The 22,109-nt window shown below is 39.1% G+C and overlaps 1 protein-coding gene and 1 long non-coding RNA gene across 15 annotated transcripts in view; one reads left to right on the top strand and one right to left on the bottom strand.

Annotated features, from left to right (window-relative positions):
* The window catches only part of LOC145518355 (uncharacterized), a 29,467-nt gene extending 16,439 nt beyond the window's left edge, over nt 1-13,028 (bottom strand). The window contains exons 1-3 of the long non-coding RNA XR_014062844.1: nt 12,933-13,028; nt 3,350-3,403; nt 1,848-1,889 (exon numbers count right to left, since the gene is read on the bottom strand). This is a non-coding gene — a long non-coding RNA (uncharacterized LOC145518355). The remainder of the gene's footprint in view (nt 1-1,847; nt 1,890-3,349; nt 3,404-12,932) is intronic.
* AOPEP (aminopeptidase O (putative)) overlaps nt 1-22,109 on the top strand; it is a 406,505-nt gene that overhangs the window by 135,867 nt on the left and 248,529 nt on the right. The window lies entirely within an intron of this gene.

The following is a 22,109-nucleotide window of genomic DNA, read 5'->3' on the forward strand; positions in this document are numbered from 1 at the left end:
TTACCAGTGGGGAGAGGGAAGGGGGAAGAGGCACATTAAAGGTATGGGATTAAGAGATACAAGCTGCCATATATAAAATAGAAAAGCATCAAAGATATATTGTGTAGCACAAGGAATTATAGCCATTATCTTGTAATAACTTTTAATGGAGTATACTGAATCACTATGCTGAATACCTGAAACTCATATGATATTGGAAATCAACTATACTTCAATAAAAAACTAAGATTTTTTTAAAAAAATTAAATTATAATAATAAACTAAAATAGTAAAAACACTAAACACATACACAAAAAGTAGATCAAGCCAGAGGTGTTATGACAGTATTTGTTAAGCTTTAAAATGTTTGTCACCTGATTTATGCAAAAGCAGGCTTCCCTGGTGGCTCAGACAGTAAAGAATCTGCCTGCAATGCAGAAGACCTGGGCCCGATCCCTGGGTCAGGAAGATCCTTAGAGAAGAGAATGGGTGCCCACTCCAGTATTCTTGCCTGGAGAATCCCACGGACACAGGAGCCTGGTGGGCTACAGTCCATGGAGTTGCAAAGAGTCGGACATGACTGAGCGACTAACACTTTTATGCAAAAGCATAAAATATACTCTTCAATATTTTAGTCAACAAACAATAGTAATAAAATGTGATATTACTGTTTTTGCGGCACCTAGTTAATTATGGATCTAGGTACTGATTGTTTGTGCCTTTTCACAGTGATATTTAACATGCTTCCATTGAAATATTCTTCCCCAGCTAAAACCAGTCTGACTTTGATCCAGCCTCTAAATCTGATCACCAATTTACAGGAAATACAGATGACAGAGTAACAAATTAAATGATACTATGGGAGTACAGTGAGCAAAATCTAGGCAATCTTAAGCTCTGTAAGACAAATAGCTTGGTTTATTCAACAACTAAATTGCAAGGAGAGAGAGAGAAAGACAGAAGAGGAACCTGAAAGAAATTTAGAGAAACACCAACCAATTCCACTTTATGGGCCTTATTTGGATCACAATTTGGACAAGTCAGCTATAATCACACATTTATGAGATTATCATGGAAATTTGACAACTGACTGGATAGTTAATATTAAGGAATTATTACAGTATTGAAGGCATAATATTGGTATCATTGTTTTGTTTAAGAGTCCTTTAGGGTTACATACTGAAATATTTGAGGGATACAAGGTGTATATTCATGAAACAGTGATAGCATGATATAGTGAACACTATAAGAAAGTATATTGAATTATTTTTGTGTGTTTAATTGATTCTTTCCTCACTGATCTCTGAGTCTCTGGGCCATGATCCTTTGTTTTCACTTCTGTATCCCCAGTGCCTACCTATTGAATCACATTTAAGGATGAAAATGTCTGATATTTGTATGTATTGTAAATATCATAAGAACTGTAGGCAGTGAGAGAAGAGATCTTTGTTGCATACGGTTATCAAGGAATGCAGAAGGATAGGAAATGTTTTGAGGGTAGTAGAGAGAGCATCCAAGGCTGATAAGGAAAAGTGAATGGGGGTGATAGAGCAGCAATGATAATGGTGTATTCAGGAAATGGGAGTGGATGTTGAGGGAGGTCTAGCTGAACCAGAAAGTTGCTGGATTTAAACACTTTGATGTCAGAATGGGAAATTTATACTTGATAAGATGGGCAGTGTGGAGTCATTATAGATTCTTGAGAAAGGAAGAGGCACAATAAAGTCTAGAATCTAGAATTTGACCCATATGGCTGATTCATTTTCAACAGAAATGCCAGATTAGTTCATGGGTGAAAAGACAGTCTTTTCAACAAATAGTTCTGAAATAGCTAGATAGCCATATTAGAAATGAATATTGACCCTTACCTTATGCAGCACACAAAAACTTACTCAAAATGGATCATAAACCTAAAGTAAAAGATAACAGAAACCTCCCATTAAAAAGTGTAAGAGAAAATCTTCATGATCTTAGGGTAGGAAAAGATTTCTTAGGATACAATATACATTAATCATAAAAGAAAAACATTGATAAATTGGACTTAATCAGAATTTTAAATTTCTGCAATTTAGAAGTCATAGCTAAGAAATTGAAAAGGCAAGCCGACAGACTGGGAAAAAAATATTCACAATATATGTATCTGACAAAGTACTTTTATCCATAATAAATAACTTACAATTTAATAATAGGAAAAAAATCTAATAAATGATTGATGGAAGATTTTTTAGAATTACTGTGTTGTATACCTGAAACTAATGTTGTAAATCAACTATAATTTTAAAAAATATTTTTAACAGATACTTTAGAAAAGTAGATGTATAAATGGTTAACAAATTCTTGAAATGGTGCCCCACATCATTGGTCATCAAAGAAATACAAAATGAGCCTCACTGACACCTAAATTGACCTCTACACATTAGAATGGCTAAAATTAAAAAGACTGACAGTAGCAAGTGTTGACAAGGATGTGGAGCAACTAAATAACTCATACATTTCTAGTGGGAATGTAAAATGGTACAAACCCTTTGGAAAAGTTTTTCAGCTTATAAGTTAAACATTCACTTACCAAATGACTTAACAATTCCACTTTTAGATAGTTCCCCAAGAGAAAGGAAAACTAAATTAAAGTTGTATGTATGTCCACACAAAAACTTATACACCGATGTTCATTGCCACTTAAACTAGAAACAACCAAATGTCCATCATTAGGTTAATGCATAAACAATTGTCATGTATCCATACTATCCATATAATTGAATTCTACTCAACATTGAAGGCAACTTTGGAGATACTGTGGGTTTGGTTCCAGACCACTGCAATAAAAGCAAATATCATAATAAAGCAAGTCACACTAATTTTTTGGTGTCCGAGTACATATAAAAGTTATATTTAAACTATACTGTACTCTATTAGGAGAAGGCAATGGCATCCCACTCCAGTACTCTTGCCTGGAAAATCCCGTGGATGAAGGAGCCTGGTAGGCCACAGTCCGTGGGGTCGCTAAGAGTCGGACACGACTGAGCAACTTCACTTTCACTTTTCCCTTTCACGCACTGGAGAAGGAAATGGCAACCCACTCCAGTATTCTTGCCTGGAGAATCCCAGGGACGGCAGAGCCCGGTGGGCTGCCGTCTATGGGGTCGCACAGAGTCGGACACGACTGAAGCGACTTAGCAGCAGCAGCAGCAGCAGCAGTACTCTATTAAGTGTACAATATCATTATATCTTAAAAACAATGTATATACCTTAATTAAAAATTCTTTATTGCTAAAAAAAGTGCTATATTCGGAGTTGCCACAAACCTTCAATTTATAAAAAATACAATACCTGTAAAACGCAATAAAGTGAAGTGCAATTAAATGAGACATGCCTGTTACAAGAGGTGACACAGCCAGCAACATGGTTGAATCCCAAAAGTATTATGCTAAAAGAAGCCAGATATGAAAGAGTGAGTGGTATAACTCCATTCATATGAAACTATAGAAAAGATAAATCTTTATTGACAGCAGATTAGATTAGCTGGGATGGGACATAAGTAGCAAGATGGAAACTATTCTACATCTTGCCTTCATCACTGTTGTAGTGATTACTTGGGTATACAAACTTGTTAAAACTCATCAAAATATACCCTTTAAGCTAGTGCATTTTATTATATGTTAGTAAAAGTGAGCAAAGTAGATCAGAAGGACAAGAGTCCAACTAGGGGAGTGCCACCACAGGATATACAGGAGATGTTTTCTTCCCTTACAATATATACTTTAGGAGCTTCCCTGGTGGCTCAGATGGTAAAGAACCTGCCTGTCAATGCAAGAGATGCAAGAGAAGGTGGGTTTGATCCCTGGGTCAGGAAGATTCTCTTGAGTAGAAAATGGCAGCCCACTCCAGTATTCTTGCCTGGAGAATTCTATGGACAGAGGAGTCTGGCAGGCTATAGTTCATGGGGAAGCAAAGAGTTGGACACTCTTGGTCTGTTCCTTCCTATACCAGATCACTGTTTTCCTTTATTACATGCATTACTAGGAACAACTGTGGCACTGGGGAGAATTTGGAGATTGATGGAAGAGGGTATGGAAAATTTCCTGTCATCAAATAAGCCTTTTTTTTCACCTTTAAAGTAAGTCTAACTTACTGTCATGTCCCTAACTTGGTTTCCTACGTTTCCCAGTGACTTGAATTAAAGGTGCAAGGCCTCCCTAAGAAATATATTGAGACTCCTGTTCATATTAAAATTTTGTTCTATTTCTTTCTCTTTAACTCAGACAAGAGAAAAGACTTTAACACAGAGTTTATTGGCAACTGCTTGAACTTATTCTCTTTTTGCTTCAGTCAGAACAGTATCTGTAAAATTCCAAAGAGTAGACAACTGGAGAGAGTAGAGGGCCAAAGCAATTCTTTATTTATGGTTAGTCCCAGTGTCTCTTCCAGGCAATGAGTTCAAAGACTCCTTTGATCAACTGATTGATGTTTCAGTAGGCTTTTTCTGGATTCTTCTACCATTCTTTGTCTATCTCTTTTCCCTTAGAAAATCAGTCAGTCCCAGAGCAGGGGATCTTGAGGTCAGAGATGTAGTGGTGCAGGGAATGGGTGTGGACCTAGGTATGTTTATTGGAGAAAGAGGCTTGATGAGATTATTTGCATTTGGTTAACTTTTTTTTCTGCTAGTTTGTGTGTGTGTGTATGTGTGTGAGTGCGTGTGTGCATGTGCACATAGGCACACACACCTTTTTCAGGAAAATGTAATTGTCACATAACTTAAAACATGCACAAAACTCCTATAAATACTCATGTACAGGTCTTTGTGTAACGTAAGTTTTCATTTCTCTATGGTAAACATCTAAGAGACGATTGCTGGGTCATATGGTTAGTGTATGTTTAACTTTATAGGAAAACATCCATCCTGTTTTGGAAAGTAGCTTTCCACAATTACATTTTAATCAGTGATGAACAAGACACCCCTTGCTCTTTACACTGGTCAACATTTGTATTGTCTGTTATTAACATTTTAATCATTCTGTTGACATGTAATGGTTTCTCACTGCAATTCCCTATAGCTCATTATGTTGAAACCCCTTTTCATATGCTCATTTTCTTTGGTGTGGTATCTGTTCAGATATTTTGTGTATTATTAATTGGGTTGTTTGTTTTCTTATCGATGAGTTTTGAAAGTTTATTATTTATTTTGGATACCAGTCCTTTGTCAGATAATGTGATTTGCAAATATTTTCTCCCAACCTGTACTTTGTGTTTTTATTCCCTTAACAGTGTCTTTCATAGAACAAGTGACTTTAATTTTGATGGAGTCCAGTTTATCAATCTTTTCTCTTATGGATTTTATTTTTGGTATCATGTATAAGAATTGTTTGTCTGATTACAGGTCATAGAGATTGTCTATGTTTTTTAAAAATTATAACTATATGTTTTTGTTGTTGTTATTGTTCAGTTGCTCAGTTGTGTCTGACTCCTTGTGACCCTGTGGACTGCAACATGCCAGGCTTCCCTGTCCTTCACTATCTCTCAGAGTTTGCTCAAGCTCATGTCCATTGAGTTGATGATGCCATCCAACCATCTTATCCTGTCACCCACTTCTCCTACCCTCAATCTTTATCAGCACAGGGTCTGTTCCACTGAGTCAGCTCTTCATATCAGGTGGCCAAAGTACTGGAGCTTAAGCTTTGATCTACAATTAATTTGAGATAATTTTTTGATAAGGTGTGTAGTTAGGTCAATGTTCATTTTTTTGTCTTTGTATATCCAGTGATGTTTTAACCTCACTTGTTGAAATATTGCTCTTTCTCCATTGAATTGCCTTTGTAAAAAAATTTGTGACCATTTTTGTATGGGTTTATTTCTGGACTTTCTAATCTTTTCCATTGATCTCTCTGTCTCGCTCTTCTCCTCACTCTTCTCCAGTAGTGGACCTATCTTGATTACTGAAGATTTATAATAATTACTAAAATTAGGTAGTCTAATTTCTCCAGCTTTCCTCTTTTAAAAAAGTGTTGAAAAGAGTTAGTTTTGTCCTTTTGTCTAGTTCTTTTGTCCTTTCATATAAATTTTAGAATTAACTGGTCTATATGATTGCAGCCATGAAATTAAAAGACGCTTACTCCTTGGAAGGAAAGTTATGACCAACCTAGATAGCATATTGAAAAGCAGAGACATTACTTTGCCAACAAATGTCCGTCTAGTCAAGCCTATGGTTTTTCCAATAGTCATGTATGGATGTGAGAGTTGGACTGTGAAGAAAGCTAAGTGCTGAAGAATTGATGGTTTTGAACTGTGGTGTTGGAGAAGACTCTTGAGATTCCCTTAGACTGCAAGGAGATCCAACCAGTCCATCCTAGGGGAGATCAGTCCTGGGTGTTCATTGGAAGGACTGATGTTGAAGCTGAAACTCCAATACTTTGGCCACCTCATGCTAAGAGTTGACTCATTGGATAAGACCCTAATGCTGGGAAGGATGGCAGGAGGAGAAGGGGACAACAGAGGATGAGATGGCTGGATGGCATTACCGACTCGATGGACATGGGTTTGGGTAGACTGGGAGTTGGTGATGGACAGGGAGGCCTGGCATGCTATGATTCATGGGGTCGCAAAGAGTCAGACACAAATGAGCGCCTGAACTGAACTGATATCTACTAAAAAATTTTGCTGGGATTTTCATTATAGTAATATTTCATTAAGTCTAGAGATAAATTTGGAAAGAGTTGCTCTTACTGAATCCTTGTTTTGAGTCTTCCAATCCATGAATATAGTATGTTTCTCCATTTGTTTAGGTCTTTGATTTCTTTCATCAGTGTTTTGTAGTTTACAGTGTAAAGACCCTATACATGTCTTATTAGATCAAAATCTAAGCATTTCACCTTTTTGAAGTTAGTATAACTGGTATTATTTTTAAATTTTGGTTTCCACTTTTCATAGCTAGTATGTAGCCATATGATTCATTTTTGTGGGTTGACTTTTCATGTTGTGATCTTATTTCTCACTTCTTAGTTCCAGAAGTCAACAAATGGAATAGCATTATATCCTCTTTTCTAAACTATATGACTTTTCTTTCTTTTTTTGCCTTGTTGCACTCTTAGGACTTCCAATATGATGTTGAATGGAAGTGGAAAAAGTATATGTCCTTGCCTTGTTCCTAATCTTGAGGAAAAGCATTCAGTCTTTCACCATTAAATATTATGTTGTGCTCAGTTGCTTCAGTTGTGTCTGACTCTTTGCAAGCCCAAGGATCATAGCGCGCCAGTCTCCTCTGTTCATGGGATTCTCCAGGCAAGAATACTGGAGTTGGTTACCATGCTCTCCTTCAGGGAATCATCCCTACCCAGGGATTGAACCAGAGTCTCCTGCATTGCAGGCAGATTCTTCACTGCTGAGCCACCAGGGAAGTCCTAAATATAATGCTACCTGTGCTATGCTGTGCTTACCTGCTTAGTTGTGTCTGACTCTTTGTGACCCCATGGAATGAAGCCTACCAAGTGCCTCTGTCCATGAGGATTCTCCAGGCAAGAATACTGGAGTGGATTGCCATGCCCTCCTCCAGGGGATCTCCCCAATCCAGGGATCAAACCTGCATCTCAGGTTCTTTACCACTAGTGCCACCTGAGAAGCTCTAATATAAGCATTTAATAGTATAAATTTCCCTCTAGCACTGTTTTAATTATATTCCACACATCTTGATATATTATTTTTTCATTTTTGCTTACCTTAATATTTTCTGATTTCCTTTGAGACTCTCTCTTTAACCATTGGGTTATTTAGAATTGTGTTGTTTAATTTCCAATTGTTTACAGATTCTACTATTAGTTTTCTATTATTGATTTCCAGTTAATTCTACTATTGTCAGAGATCACATCTTTTGTGATATCAATTCTTTTTTTTTAAGGTTTTTCTTTCATTAGATAATGTTATATTTACTTTCAATTGTTAAGCATATTTTAAAGAATTCAATGAGAAAATTAGTCTATTATATCTACATAGATATTTACCCTTTCTCTTGCTTTTCCTTCATTCCTGATGTTCCAAGTTTTTTTTCTGGTTTTGTTTTCCTTGTGTTTGAAGAACTTCCTTTAGCAATTATATTCTGACAAATTATCTTACTTTACCTTCATTTGAGAATGTCATTTCACTTTCATTATTAAAGCATATTTTGAAACAGAATTCTGGGTAGATCTTTTCTTTTGACACTTTAAAAATGTCACTTTCTTCTAGCCTCCATAGTTTCTGATGAAAATAACATAGTCACTCAAATCTTTGTCCTGTTATAAGTGATTTCCCTGGATGCTTTCAAGAGTTTTTCTTTGTCTTTAGTTATCAGCAGTTTGATAATTATTTGTCTCAGAATTGATTTCTGTTTCGTTTAAGCTTTGCTCTTCTTTTTGAATCTCTAGCCGTATGTCTTCTGCTAAATTTGTTGAGTTGTCAGACATTATATCTTCAAATATTTTTTCTGTACCACAGTTTTTCTCTTCTATACTTTTTAAAAAATTTGAAGCATAGTTTATTTGCCTTTTCATACTGTTCATCAGGTTCTCAAGATGTGAAATCTGGGCAGGATGAATCATAAGCTGGAATCAAGATTGTTGGGAGAAATATCAACAACCTCAGATATGCAGATAATACCACCCTAATGGCAGAAAGTGAATAGGAACAAAAGAGCCTCTTGAGGAAAGTGAAAGGGTAAAGTGAAAAAGCTGGCTTAAAACTCAGTGTTCAAAAATTAAGATCATAGCATCGGGTTCCATCATTTCATGGCAAATAGAAGGGGGAAAAATGAAAACAGTGGCAGATTTTGTTTTCTTGTGCTTCAAAATCACTGCAGATGGTGAGTGCAGCCATGAAATTAAAAGACACTTACTCCTTGGAAGAAAAGCTATGACGAACATAGACAGTGTATTAAAAAGCAGAGATATCACTTTGCCGACAAAGGTCAGTATAGTCAAACCTATGGTTTTTCCAGTAGTCATGTACAGATGTGAGAGTTGGACCTTAAAGAAAGCTGAGCACTGAAGAACTGATGCTTTTGAACTTTGGTGCTAGGGAAGAGTCTTGAGAGTCCCTTGGACAGCAAGATCAAACTAGTCAATCCTAAAGGAAATCAACTCTGAATGTCCACTGGAAGGACTGATGCTGAAACTGAAGCTCCAATGCTTTGGCCACCTCATGCAAAGAGCTGACTCATTGGAAAAGACCCTGATGCTGGGAAAGATTGAGGGCAGGAGGAGAAGGGGACGACAGAGGATGAGATGGTTAGATGGCATCACCAACTCAATGAACATGAGTTTGGGTAAACTCCGGGAGTTGGTGATGGACAGGGAGGCCTGGACTGCTGCAGTCCATAGGGTCGCAAAAAGTCGTAAATGACTGAGCAACTGAACTGAACTGAACTGGGAGACAGTAAAGCATAGGAAAACCTGGAATGCTGCAATCCATGGAGTCACAAAGAGACATGACAGTGACTGTACAACAGCAACATAGTTGATTTACAATATTATATTAGTCTCAGGTGTGCATGGCAACCCGTTCCAATATTCTTGCCTGGAGAATCCCATGGACAGAGGAGCCTGGCAGGCTGCAGTCCATAGGTTCGCAAAGAGTTGGACACCACCAAAGTGATCTAGCATGGATGCAGGTACAGCATAGTGATTCAAGGTTTTTTTCAGATTATATTCCATTATAGGTTATTACAAGATATTGAATATGATTCCTTATGCTATACAGTAAATCCTTGTTGCTTATCTATTTTATATATAGTAATTTGTATCTATTACTTCCATACTCCTAATTTGTCATTTGTTTTCTATGTCTGTGAGTGTTTCTCTTTTGTATGTAGATTCATTTGTATTATTGTTTTAGGTTTCACATATAAATGGCATCATATAGCATTTGTTTTTCTCTGACTTATTTCAGTAAGCATAATATTCTTTAGATCCACCATTGTTGCTGGAAGTGGCAATATTTCATTCATTTTTATGGCTGAGTAATATTCCTCTCTGGAACTTTAATAAAAGCAAATATTAGTCCTTGTAGTAGCTGCAGATCCCTGAGACTTTAAGCATTAAAAGAAATTTTTCTCTCTATTATTCAGCTTTTGAATAATATTCAGAATAGTATAGTATTCTATCACTATATCTTCAAGTTTACTATTTCCTGTGTCACTTCTAATCTACTATGGAGCCTATTCAAAGAAGTGAATTTTAAAAATATTGTATTTTTCAGTTTTACAACTTCCATTTGGTTATGCTTATACCTTCTATTTCTTCCTTTTTTAAAATTGGGATATAGTTGACATGTAAAATTGTATTAGTTTCAGATATACAACATAATGATTAGATATCTGTATATATTATGAAATGATCACCATGATAAGTCCCGTTAACATCCATCCTCACACATAGGTAAAATTTTTTTCTTGTGATCAGAACTTTTAAGATCTCTCTTAGCAACTTTCTAATATACAATACAGTGTTTTTAACTATAGTGACCATGCTGAATGTTACATCCTGCTAGTATAGTGTTAGTTGCTGAGTCGTGTCTGACTCTTTGCAACCCCATGGACTGTAGCCCACCGGGCTCCTCTGACCATGGAATTCTTCAGGCAATAATACTGGATCCCTTTTCTGTAAAGGATCTTCCCAAACCAGGGGTTGAACCCGGGTCTCCCACATTACAGGCAGATTCTTTACCATCTAAGCCGCCAGGGAAGCCCAGAACATTACATTATATCCTAGGATTTATTTATTTTATAACTGGAAGTTTGTACCTTTTTTTTTTTTTTTCAAAAATATCAATCATTTCATTAAAATTGGTACATTCATACATACATCTTTATCTCCTTAAATATGAAAGTGTATTGTTAAGTCAAGCCTTCATATTTCTCATAAAGACACAGGATACTCAAGGGTAGAGACTGTAGAAGAAAGGTGTGTGTGTTAGCTGCTCAGTCGTGTCCGACTCTTTGTAACCCCATGGACTGTAGCCCGCCAGGCTCCTCTGTCCATGAAATTCTCCAGGCAAGAATACTGGAGTGGGTTGCCAGTTCCTGCTCCAAGGTTTGTACCTTTTGACCTTCACTCCTCACCTCTGGCAACTTCCAATCTATTCTCTGTACGAGTTGTTTTTTTTTTTTTAAGATTCCATATATAAGTGAGATCATAAGTTGTTTGTCATTTTGTCGTTCTCTGTCTGACCTTAGCATAAAGGATTTCTTTCTTTTATGGCTGAATAATATTCCATCATGGTGTATGTGAGTGTGCATGTGTGTATCACATTTTCTTTATCCATTCATTCACTGATGGACACTTAGATTGTTTCCATAATTTAGCTGTGCTAAATAATGCTACATATGACTTCTGTCTCTTTGCTGAGACCTTCCTTTTTTCTGTTCATTTCAAGTGTGTTCATCCTTACTTCACTGAACATTTTTACAATAATTACTTTAAAGTTTTTGTCAGGTGGTTTCAGCATCTCTGTCATCACCACATTGTCATCTGTTGACTTCTTCCCACGTGACTGAGATTTTCTTGATTCTTCATAAGCAAAGTAATTTTAGATTGTATCCTGGAAATTCTGAATATTATGAGATTTGGGGTCTTGTTTAAATCTAGGGATTAGGTTAATTTCTTTTTTTAGAGCAGGTACAATTGGGTTTAGGCAGGAAGTTCTGACCAGCCTTCTGTAGGTTATGGTTTCAAAGTCTGCTCTGTTGTAGAAGTCTTTGCAGTGTTGCTTGGATCTGTCCCTCATGTACTACCCAGTCGGTGCTGGGAGATGGTCTTTCCCTTAGTGCAGCTCTCAATGTCTATGCCTTTAAGATCAGATCTTAAAGGCAGTATGCCTTTTAAGATCAGATCCCTACATGCACAGCTTGGGAGTAAGCTCAGGAGTTTATAAACAACGTTGTTGGTCCCTGAGCCCCCTTCTCTCTGCATTCTCGTTGGCATTTTTGATACCCGGTCCTCCTTTTTTTGGTGCTTTGGCCAGAAATCTGGGGCTTTGGTTGCCCCCCTTTGACATACTGCCCACAACTCTGCCCCTGTCCAGGGCCAAGCAGCAAGAGTATTGACATAGAAAAAAAAAGCAGTGGGTGTTTTCCCCTAGCCTCTCAGGATCACAGTACTCCAAAAGTAAAGGGAGGTTCCCACCCTCAGTTTTAGGGGCTTTCCACCCCAAAGTCTCTACTTCCTGTCACCACAGTCACTCAGGATTGCCTAGGGGTAGAATGTGAGCAAAGAGAAGAAAGAAAAGAAGAGGAAGTAGGGGATTTCTTTCCGTGTCTCTCCCCTTCTGGCCTCTCTTTTAGCTTTGGGTGTTCTTCCTCTCCATCCTGTTCCTCCTTTGAATTAGAGGATTTGTCCTGGAGCTCTATCTGTCCTTGCCTTGGTGCTTTTCATTGGCTTTCAGATTGCTTTGAGTTTCATCTGAGGGATGCTGCAGAAAAAACAGGGATTTCACCACTGGCTCAATAGTATTTTAAATTCTGATCTTCATGTACAAATCTCCTGCTACAATTTTTTTTCAGAGTCTTCTGGTAGTTGCTCTATACATTTGGTCAGTATTTAAGATTGGCATTCATTGGGAGGGAGAGGGTGAAGTGGGCTTATTTCACCCTACTTGAAAACAGAACTCCCCTGGACCTTTATTCTTTTAATTAACATTTGTTTTACCCTTCCTTCATGAACTAAGAATTTTCCTTCAAGGACTTTATGGCAGTCTTCATTTTTTCTTGTAATCTGCATTATAATGATACTAATAAGAGCTGATTGAAACTGATTATTGTAGTGGTAGTTTAGAAAGTAAAAACTTATTAATCTGTTTTTATTTATGAAAACTCTATAAAATTCAAAATATTTTCATACTATAGCTGGAATGTTTATCTTACATGGAAGTAATAATACTTAAGAAGAAACAAACATAGAAGAAAATGTTGAAGTCTTCAAAAATTCCATGCTTACCCTCCAAAGCCTTATTCATGTGCCAATAAGCTTCCTGTATTGTTTGAAGGCTGTGCAATGCCAAGTCTGGTGGTTTTTCGGTTTCTGTCAGCAGATGGGGTTGACTGTGTCAACTCTGCTTCATTTAATGTGGCCTTTGTGTGATGCAACAAGTGTGGGGGCACGGTGCCAGGGAAGCAGTGTCCCCAACCCTGTGACATCATGTCTCTTCAGAGAGGCCAGAGGCCAGAGCTGCTGGGGCTGCTGCTGCTAAGTCATGTCAGTCGTGTCCGACTCTGTGCGACCCCATAGACGGCAGCCCACCAGGCTCCCCCGTCCCTGGGGTTCTCCAGGCAAGAACACTGGAGTGGGTTGCCATTTCCTTCTCCAATGCATGAAAGGGAAAGTGAAAGTGAAGTCGCTCAGTCATGTCTGACTGTTAGCAACCCCATGGACTGTAGCCTACCAGGCTCCTCTGTCCATGGGATTTTCCAGGCAAGAGGACTGGAGTGGGCTGCCATTGCCTTCTCCGAGAGGCCAGGGCACTCACACGTATTTCCTCCTCAGGCCAGCTCTGGAAGCTCCAGAGAACAACTTGAGTGTAGTGGAGGCCCCACTGCCACACCCGGCCGAGTGAACAGGTACAAACAGCCATCTCTTTAACAGCTGTCACCTTCCTCCCTCCCCACTTCCGTTCCCTCTTCTCTCCTGGTTAGTGGGACATCGATTCAGTGACTTAAGGCACAAACCTTCAAGTCAGCCTGAATTCTTGCTGACCTCACGTTCTCTGCATCTATCAGTCACCAAGCGCTGCCTGTTTTTTCTCCAAAGTATCTTCGGAATGGCCCTCTCCTCTCTCTTCTGCAGGTGCTTCCTGATGAGAGCCCCTGACATCTCACTGGAGCTTTGGAGGAAGCCTCCTCTCAGGCGCTCATGCCTCTCTGGCCTGTCTCCCCTCAAGCCCTTTCACTACGCCGTTGTCAGAATCATCCAACCTGCCTGAAAAGTAACTAGAATTGGCTGCTTATCCCCTTAGCATCTTACACAAGGCCCTTTGCTGTCTGCCTCTGCCCATGTCTCAACACAGCACTCAACAGAAACAATGATCTCTCCTGTCCAGATTCCTTCACACTCCAAGGGTTTTCTGCCTCTGCACCCTTTTGCATCTTGTTCCTTGGCCTAGCTTGCCCTCCCTGTTTCCCCACTCCCCTCCCTTGCTGCCTGGTGAGCTTCTACTTACCCCAGAAAACCCATTTCAGGACTTTCATCCTCAGGGATACATTTTTGATCCCCCAGAGTAAGTTCATTGTAGCTTTCTTCTTTCTCATTATATATCCATGTGTTTTTCTTATTACACGTTTTGTACTCTATTGTGCCGGTGTGTGTCCATGCCTCCTTCTCTTAGCCTCAGTTTTCAAGGAGCTCATGGTCTCCTGTGTCTTATTCATACTTGTGTCCTCAGTGCCTAGCACAGTCTGGCATTTAGAAGAAACTCAAGCAGTGAATGAATGTCTAGTTTGTATTATCATCATTCTTGCTCTTTCTGCCTACTGGGTAGGTTGGGCACCAGGCATAGAATGCCCATGAGCTTTTGAAACCAAGCTTTTTATGGAAATTAAAGACAAAATCCATTCAATTTGACCAGGACAATCTTTTTGTCTTGTCTAGTATTACTGCAGTAATTATGGTTCTTGAACACTGTATTACGCTTCAGAGAGGAGATGATTATATTGTCTCATAGTTTTTTCTCTTATAACCTGAACTATACTATTTGCACTTGGCTTTTTGTTTCCCTCCGATATCCTACCTGTCTTTTTATATATATCTCAAGTGTTATTTTCTTTCAATTATTGCTGTCTGATTGTTGAGCCCTATGCTATGGAAAAAATTTATGCTATGAAGATAATTTTTCGAAAGACCTAGGTACAGTTAATGCTTTATCTCACTATATCTGGGCTATTTATTTTCCTCCATGGAGTTGCTCAGTCATACCTAGCATATTATTTAAATCTGAAAACAGTCAATAGACAATTTGTGCCAGAAACCCTTAGCATGAGGGATGAAAGGTAAATCCACAGTCTGTGCCCTGAAAAAACTCAGGGTCTCAGGAGTCAGATGGACCTACTCTGGGGGCTCTCTGTAGAGCCAGAGCAGGCAAGGCAGGGGCTTCCTATGGGAGTGGAGTTCAATGTGAAGCCTTTTAGGCCAGGGTGTAAGTTACCTGAGCCAGTCAATATGGCAATAAAAAGTTATCCCTTTCAGGAAAAAGAAAAAAGCCCAAGAATTTAATCATTCACTCAGTCTGTCAATTAACAAATATTTATTGAATACTTACTATATGCCAAATACTGTTCCAGAGACTCAGAACAGACAAAGTCCATTCCATCACAGAGCTGAAGTTCTGTTGCAGAAGACATAATAAACAAACAAAGATGTGCTGTGTAGTCAGGTTGAAAGTGCTCTGTAGGATAAAGCAGGTTGAAGGAACTGAGAGTGAGGAAATTTGCTATTTTTTATGGCAAATTCAGTACTTAAATGCAGTAATTGGATGCAATCTCAAAAACGACAGAATGATCTCTGTTCTGTTCTGGTTCCAAGGCAAACCATTCAATATCACGATAATCCAGGTCTATGCCCTGACCAGTAATGCTGAAGAAGCTGAAGTTCAACTGTTCTGTGAAGAACTACAAGACCTTTTAGAACTAACACCCAAAAAAGATGTCCTTCGCATTATAGGGGACTGGAATGCAAAAGTAGGAAGTCAAGAAACACCTGGAGTAACAGGCAACTTTGGCATTGGAGTACAGACTGAAGCAGGGCAAAAGCTAATAGAGTTTTGCCAAGAGAACGCACTGGTCATAGCAAACACCCTCTTCCAACAACACAAGAGAAGACTCTACACGTGGACATCACCAGATGGTCAAAACCGAAATCAGATTGATTATATTCTTTGCAGCCAAAGATGGAGAAGCTCTATACAGTCAGCAAAAACAAGACTGGGAGCTGACTGTGGCTCAGATCATAAACTCCTTATTGCGAAATTCAGACAAATTGAATAAAGTAGGGAAAACCACTAGACCATTCAGGTATGACCTAAATCAAATCCCTTATGATTATACAGTGGAAGTGACAAATAGATTTAAGGGACTAGATCTGATAGACAGAGTGCCTGATGAACTATGGACGGAGGTTTGTGACATTGTAGAGGAGACAGGGATCAAGACCATCCCCAAGAAAAAGAAATACAAAAAAGCAAAGTGGCTGTCTGAGGAGGCCTTACAAATAGCTGTGAAAAGAAAAGAAGTGAAAAGCAAAGGAGAAAAGGAAAAATATACCCATTTGAATGCAGAGTTCCAAAGAATAGCAAGGAGAGATAAGAAAGCCTTCCTCAGTGATAAGTGCAAAGAAATAAAGGAAAAGAATAGGATGAGAAAGACTAGAGATCTCTTCAAGAAAATCAGAGATACCAAGAGAATATTTCCTGCAAAGATGGACACAATAAAGGACAGAAATGGTATGGGCCTAACAGAAGCAGACGATGCTAAGAAGAGATGGCAAGAATACACAGAAGAACTATACAAAAAAGATCTTCATGACCCAGATAATCATGATGGTGTGATCACTCACCTTGAGCTAGACATCCTAGAATGTGAAGTCAAGTAGCCTTAGGAAGCATCACTATGAACAAAGCTAGTGGAGGTGATGGCATTCCAATTGAGCTATTTCAAATTCTGAAAGATGATGCTGTGAAAGTGCTGCTCTCAATATGCCAGCAAATTTGGAAAACTCAGCAGTGGCCACAGGACTGGAAAAGGTCAGTTTTCATTCCAATCCCAAAGAAAGGCAATGCCAAAGAATGCTCAAACTACCACACAATTGCATTCATCTCACACACTAGTAAAGTAATGCTCAAAATTCTCCAAGCCAGGCTTCAGCAATACGTGAACTGTGAACTTCCAGATGTTCAAGCTGGTTTTAGCAAAGACAGAGGAGCCAGAGATCAAATTGCCAACATCCTCTGGATCATCAAAAAAGCAAGAGAGTTCCAGAAAAACATCTATTTCTGCTTTATTGACTATGCCAAAGCCTTTGACTGTGGATCACAATAAACTGTGCAAAAATCTGAAAGAGATGGGAATACCAGACCACCTGACCTGTCTCTTGAGAAACCTGTATGCAGGTCAGGAAGCAACAGTTAGAACTGGACATGGAACAACAGACTGGTTCCAAATAGGAAAAGGAGTACGTCAAGGCTGTATACTGTCATCCTACTTATTTAACTTATATGCAGAGTACGTCATGAGAAACGCTGGGCTGAATGAAGCACAAGCTGGAATCAAGATTGCCAGGAGAAATATCAATAACCTCAGATATGCAGATGACACCACCCTTATGGCAGAAAGCGAAGAAGAACTAAAAAGCCTCTTAATGAAAGTGAAAGAGGAGAGTGAAAAAGTTGGCTTAAAGCTCAACATTCAGAAAACTACCGTCATCCAGTCCCATCACTTCATGGGAAATAGATGGGGAAACAGTGGAAACGGTGGCAGACTTTATTTTTTAGACTTCAAAATCACTGCGGATGGTGACTGCAGCCATGAAATTAAAAGATGCTTGCTCCTTGGAAGGAAAGTTATGACCAACCTAGATAGCATATTAAAAAGCAGAGACATTACTTTGCCAACAAAGGTCCATCTAGTCAAGGCTATGGTTTTTCCAGTAGTCATTTATGGATGTGAGAGTTGGACTATAAAGAAAGCTGAGTGCTGAAGAACTGATGCTTTTGAACTGTGGTATTGGAGAAGACTCTTGAGATTCCCTTGGACTGCAAGGAGCTCTAACCAGTCCATCCAAAAGGAGATCAGTCCTGAGTATTCATTGGAAGGACTGATGTTGAAGTTGAAACTCCAATACTTTGGCCACCTAATGCGAAGAACTAACTCGTTTGAAAAGACCCTGATGCTGGGAAAGATTGAAGGTGGGAGGAGAAGGGGATGACAGAGGATAAGACGGTTGGATGGCATCACTGACTCAATGGACATGAGTTTGGGTTAACTCCCGGAATTGGTGATGGACAGGGAGGCCTGGCATGCTGCAGTCCATGGGGTCACAAAGAGTTGGACACAACTGAGCAACTGAACTGAACTGATGGCAGATTCAGATGAAACTTTCTGATAATGTGATACTTAAGCACAGACCTGAGCAAAGCAAGGCAGAAGGCCAGGTGAGACAGAGTCCCTGAGGTAAGAATATGCTTAGCATGTTGAAAGACAGCCTGGCAGCTGGTGTTGAATGAACTAGGGAAAGAGTGATAGTGAATTGGAGAAGTTACAGAGGACACAGTTCTGTAGGGCCTTCTAGGTCTTTTGTTCTGAGTGATATGGGGGCACCATCTTTAGGTTTTATGTAGTAAGTAACATGATTTGGTTTATACCTGGAAAATGTGATTCTGGATAGATGCTTGTTATTTGTGTTTGGAAGATAGGGGCAGGTAAGGGCAGAAGCAGGTATCCAAATTAGAAAGCTAATAGAGAAATCTGTGAGAGATAATGGTAGTTTGGACTAGGATGGTAACAGTAGATGAAGTGAGAAGTGTTCAAATTTGGGATATTTTGAAGATCATGTTAGTGAAATTTTAGAGTGAATTGTATGTAAGATGTAAGAGAAAGAGGAATCAGGGACAACTTCAAGTTTTAGGATCTGAAAAAAAAACCAGTGGTGTTATTTTTATTGAGATGGAAATAGCAGGGAAAGAATAAGGTTGTTAGGGAAAATCAGGATTGATTTTAAATTTGTTGAGTTTGAAATGTCTAGTGGAAATGTAGCTGGAATTCACAGGGAAGCTCATAGCTGGAGATAAGAATTTGGAGGGGTTCTTCAGGATTCAGGTGGTATTTAAAGTCATGGGACTGAAAAGCACATCGTGGAAGGAGATAAAGAAGGTAAGAGGGATGAGAACTGCGACATGATAGCCAAGTGTGTCAGCCGCTGGACATGAAATATACACACCCTGAGAATGAACTATGGGATTTGGTCCAGTGGAGGTCACTGGTAACCTTAAAGCGAACAATGGTGATAGCATTGTGAGAAGGTGGCTCAGACGGTAAAGTGTCTGCCTACAATGTGGGAGACCTGGGTTCGATCCCTGGATCAGGAAGATCCTCTGGAGAAGGAAATGGCAAACCACTCCAGTACTCTTGCCTGGAAAAATCCCATAGACAGAGGAGCCTGGTAGGCTACAGTCCATGGGGTAGCAAAAAGTCGGACACGACTGAGCAACTTCACTAACTAACTAAAGGAGAGAATTGGGAGGGAGTTGGAAAGTAAGTTGAGATATCTAGTAAGGAGGCTCTTTGAAGGAATCCCATAAAGAGAGCAGAGGAATAGGGAAGTTTATGGTTAAGGATGTGAAGTCAAGAGGGGATGTTTTAAGGACAGACTTTATGAGAGCATGTTGGTAGACTGATGAGGTCTGAGTAAAGAGGAAGAAATTGATGAGAAAGGAGAGAATGAGAAGACAGGTGATGTTGGCAGCAATTATATGCATCATTGTGGTGAGAAGGAAGAGGGCTCTATAATAAAAGTAGTGAGTCTTTGACAGGCACAAAAAAGGTTCCCTCACTGTCACAGAAGAGAAGGCATGTGTGGAGTGGGTACAGGTAGGATGGTAGAAGAGTTCCATGTTGATTGCTTCTGTTTCCCACAAAAGCCACGGTCAGAAGCCATTGCCATCAACCAGGTGACATCTCTCTTTGATTCTTCGTGCTATTGATTTCTTGTTAACACCTACCTTTTTGAAATTGAATAGAGTCTTATAGAAGATTGAAGAAAATGAAATTCATTCAAGAAGTAATGAAGCAGAACTATATTATTAGCTGCAGGCGAGCAGCTGATTTCCTTAATAGGTTGAATCATTCACAGAGTGGGACATTGGGGCCTTCGTGTGTGGTAAAAGAGGAAACAGATATGAGTGGGAGAAAATTTGAGTTATGTTGGAACCAAAACAATCTCATTAGTTACTCTTAATATCCTTAGACGTTCTGTAGGGACAGTTGATATCCTTTAACAGATGAAGAATGAGAGCCCAGGGCATTTCTGTAACTGCCCGTAGCACCCAGCAAATTAATGATAGATCCAGAATTTAAATGATGTCCTTGAATTTTCAGTGCTTTACTTGGTTCCTGAACTGAAGCAAAGTGGTAAATCTTGACTATGAACCACCAGCAGGATTGGGGACATATGACTTAGTCTTTAATGTTCAAGCCCTAACTGCTTCACATAATTTCTACCACTTAAAGTGGAAATTATTTGGCTACTGGCTCCAGGGGGAATGTAATACTGTAATTAGTCACCGAGTTCCCCTTTTAAGGCCCTTTGTGGAAGAGAGCATCTAAGCAGCATATATTTGGTTAATGAGAGTTAATAAGTAAAACATGGAGCCTGACTCCCTGATGGCTGGAACTGCTGTGCTTCCTCCCTTTTATCAATGTGTCACCAAGTAAATAACAGTGGGACATACACATGTTATTATGGTAAGCATAAGCACAAAATGTAAGATGCATCTTGATTTCAGCAATGTTAAAGTAGGGGTAGAGATCATAGAAAGGGGAGAAAACATATCTTAGAACTAGAAATTAGGCCTCTCAAATTTTCATTTGACATTATGCTGTGAAAACACTTATACTTTAAAGATAAAGCTATATTTAGCTTGAGGTTACATTTAATAATGTTTTACTGATAAGCTTGACTCCATAAATTAGTTTTAGGTTTAAATAAGATAATGCATGTAAGACATTTACAGCAGTCTCCAGCACACAGTAAGTAAAGGCTCAATAAATATTCATTATAAATAATAATAATTATTATATTTCTCTTAATATATTTTCCAGGGAGCAATGGATTATTGAAGTATTTCCAGCTGTAATTACTTTTAGTCAGTAACAACTTTATACTAGTAATAAGAAGAAAGTGAAAGTTGCTCAGTCTTGTCCGACTCTTTGTGACCCCATAGACTGTAGCCTGCCAAACTCCTCTGTCCATGGAATTCTCCAGGCAAGAATACTGGAGTGGGTAGCCATTTCCTTCTCCAGGGGATCTTCCCCAGCCAGGGTCTCCTGCATTGCAGGCAGATTCTTTACCGTCTAAGCCACCAGGGAAGCCCAATAAGAAGAAATGGCCCTTTTAATTAAGTTATTAATATGTGAAAAACAAAATGAACTTGCTGAGTACTTAATTGGGCATGTCCCTGCTTGTTAGCTATTATAGCCTATTACAGAGGCTGTGGAGATGGCCAGTAACATGTATTAAGCCTTAATGTGTGCTAGAGTCTATTGTAAGCACTATAGATTTAATCCTCCCAGCAATCCTCTGAGTTAGGAACTCTAATTATTCCTTTTTTCAGAAAGAAGAAAACTGAAGCCCAGAGAACTAGATAGCAATTGGTTCAGTGGAATATGAGCTCACTGCCTGTGACTCCAGAGTGTATGTCCTTGACCACTACACTCTATAGCCTGTTTCTAATATGATGTAAACCTGAACCAACCTATTGGTTGCCTGCCTAAAACCTTGTCCCACTTTCTTCCTTGCTGGAAAAACTTTGATTTTGTTTGGTTGTCTGCATCTCCCTATGTGTCTCAGAGAAGGTGAATCCTGTCCACATTTCCATGAGGCAGTCCTGGCTCATCTAAATCAAACTTGGTGTCCCTTTTTCCCTTCCCAAGAATCTGGCTAAGCAAGACAATGTTTGACAAGATTCTGGTCGAGGAAATCTGAGGATTTCTAAGGGCTTCTGAGAAAGGTTTCTTCACTGAGAGAAATAGACACACAGGAAAAGTCACCTCTCTTCTTTCCCTGATCTTATCACGTCTGGATGTGATGTCTAGCATTGTGGCAGCCAGTTTTCCACCAGCCTACAGAGGAAGCTGATACCCATCCTAGGCGGAGCATGGAGGATTTTAGGGTGGTGAAATTATCACTACTGTGTATGATACTATCTTGGTGGATACACATCACTATGTCTAAACTCATAGAACTTACAACTTTATTGAGCATTCTGTGAGTTTGGACAAAGCATAGTTAGTGAACTTTGATATAAACTATGGACTCTGGGAGGTAAGGATGTAAGGAACTTAGGTAGGTTCATCAATTGGAACAAATGTATCCCTGTGGTGTGGGGGATGCTGATAGTGGGGAAGGCTATGT

This window comes from Giraffa tippelskirchi, chromosome 1 (genome assembly GCF_054371585.1).
Source record: "Giraffa tippelskirchi isolate mGirTip1 chromosome 1, T2T-mGirTip1v1.2.pri, whole genome shotgun sequence".
NCBI classification, from domain to species: domain Eukaryota; kingdom Metazoa; phylum Chordata; class Mammalia; order Artiodactyla; family Giraffidae; genus Giraffa; species Giraffa tippelskirchi.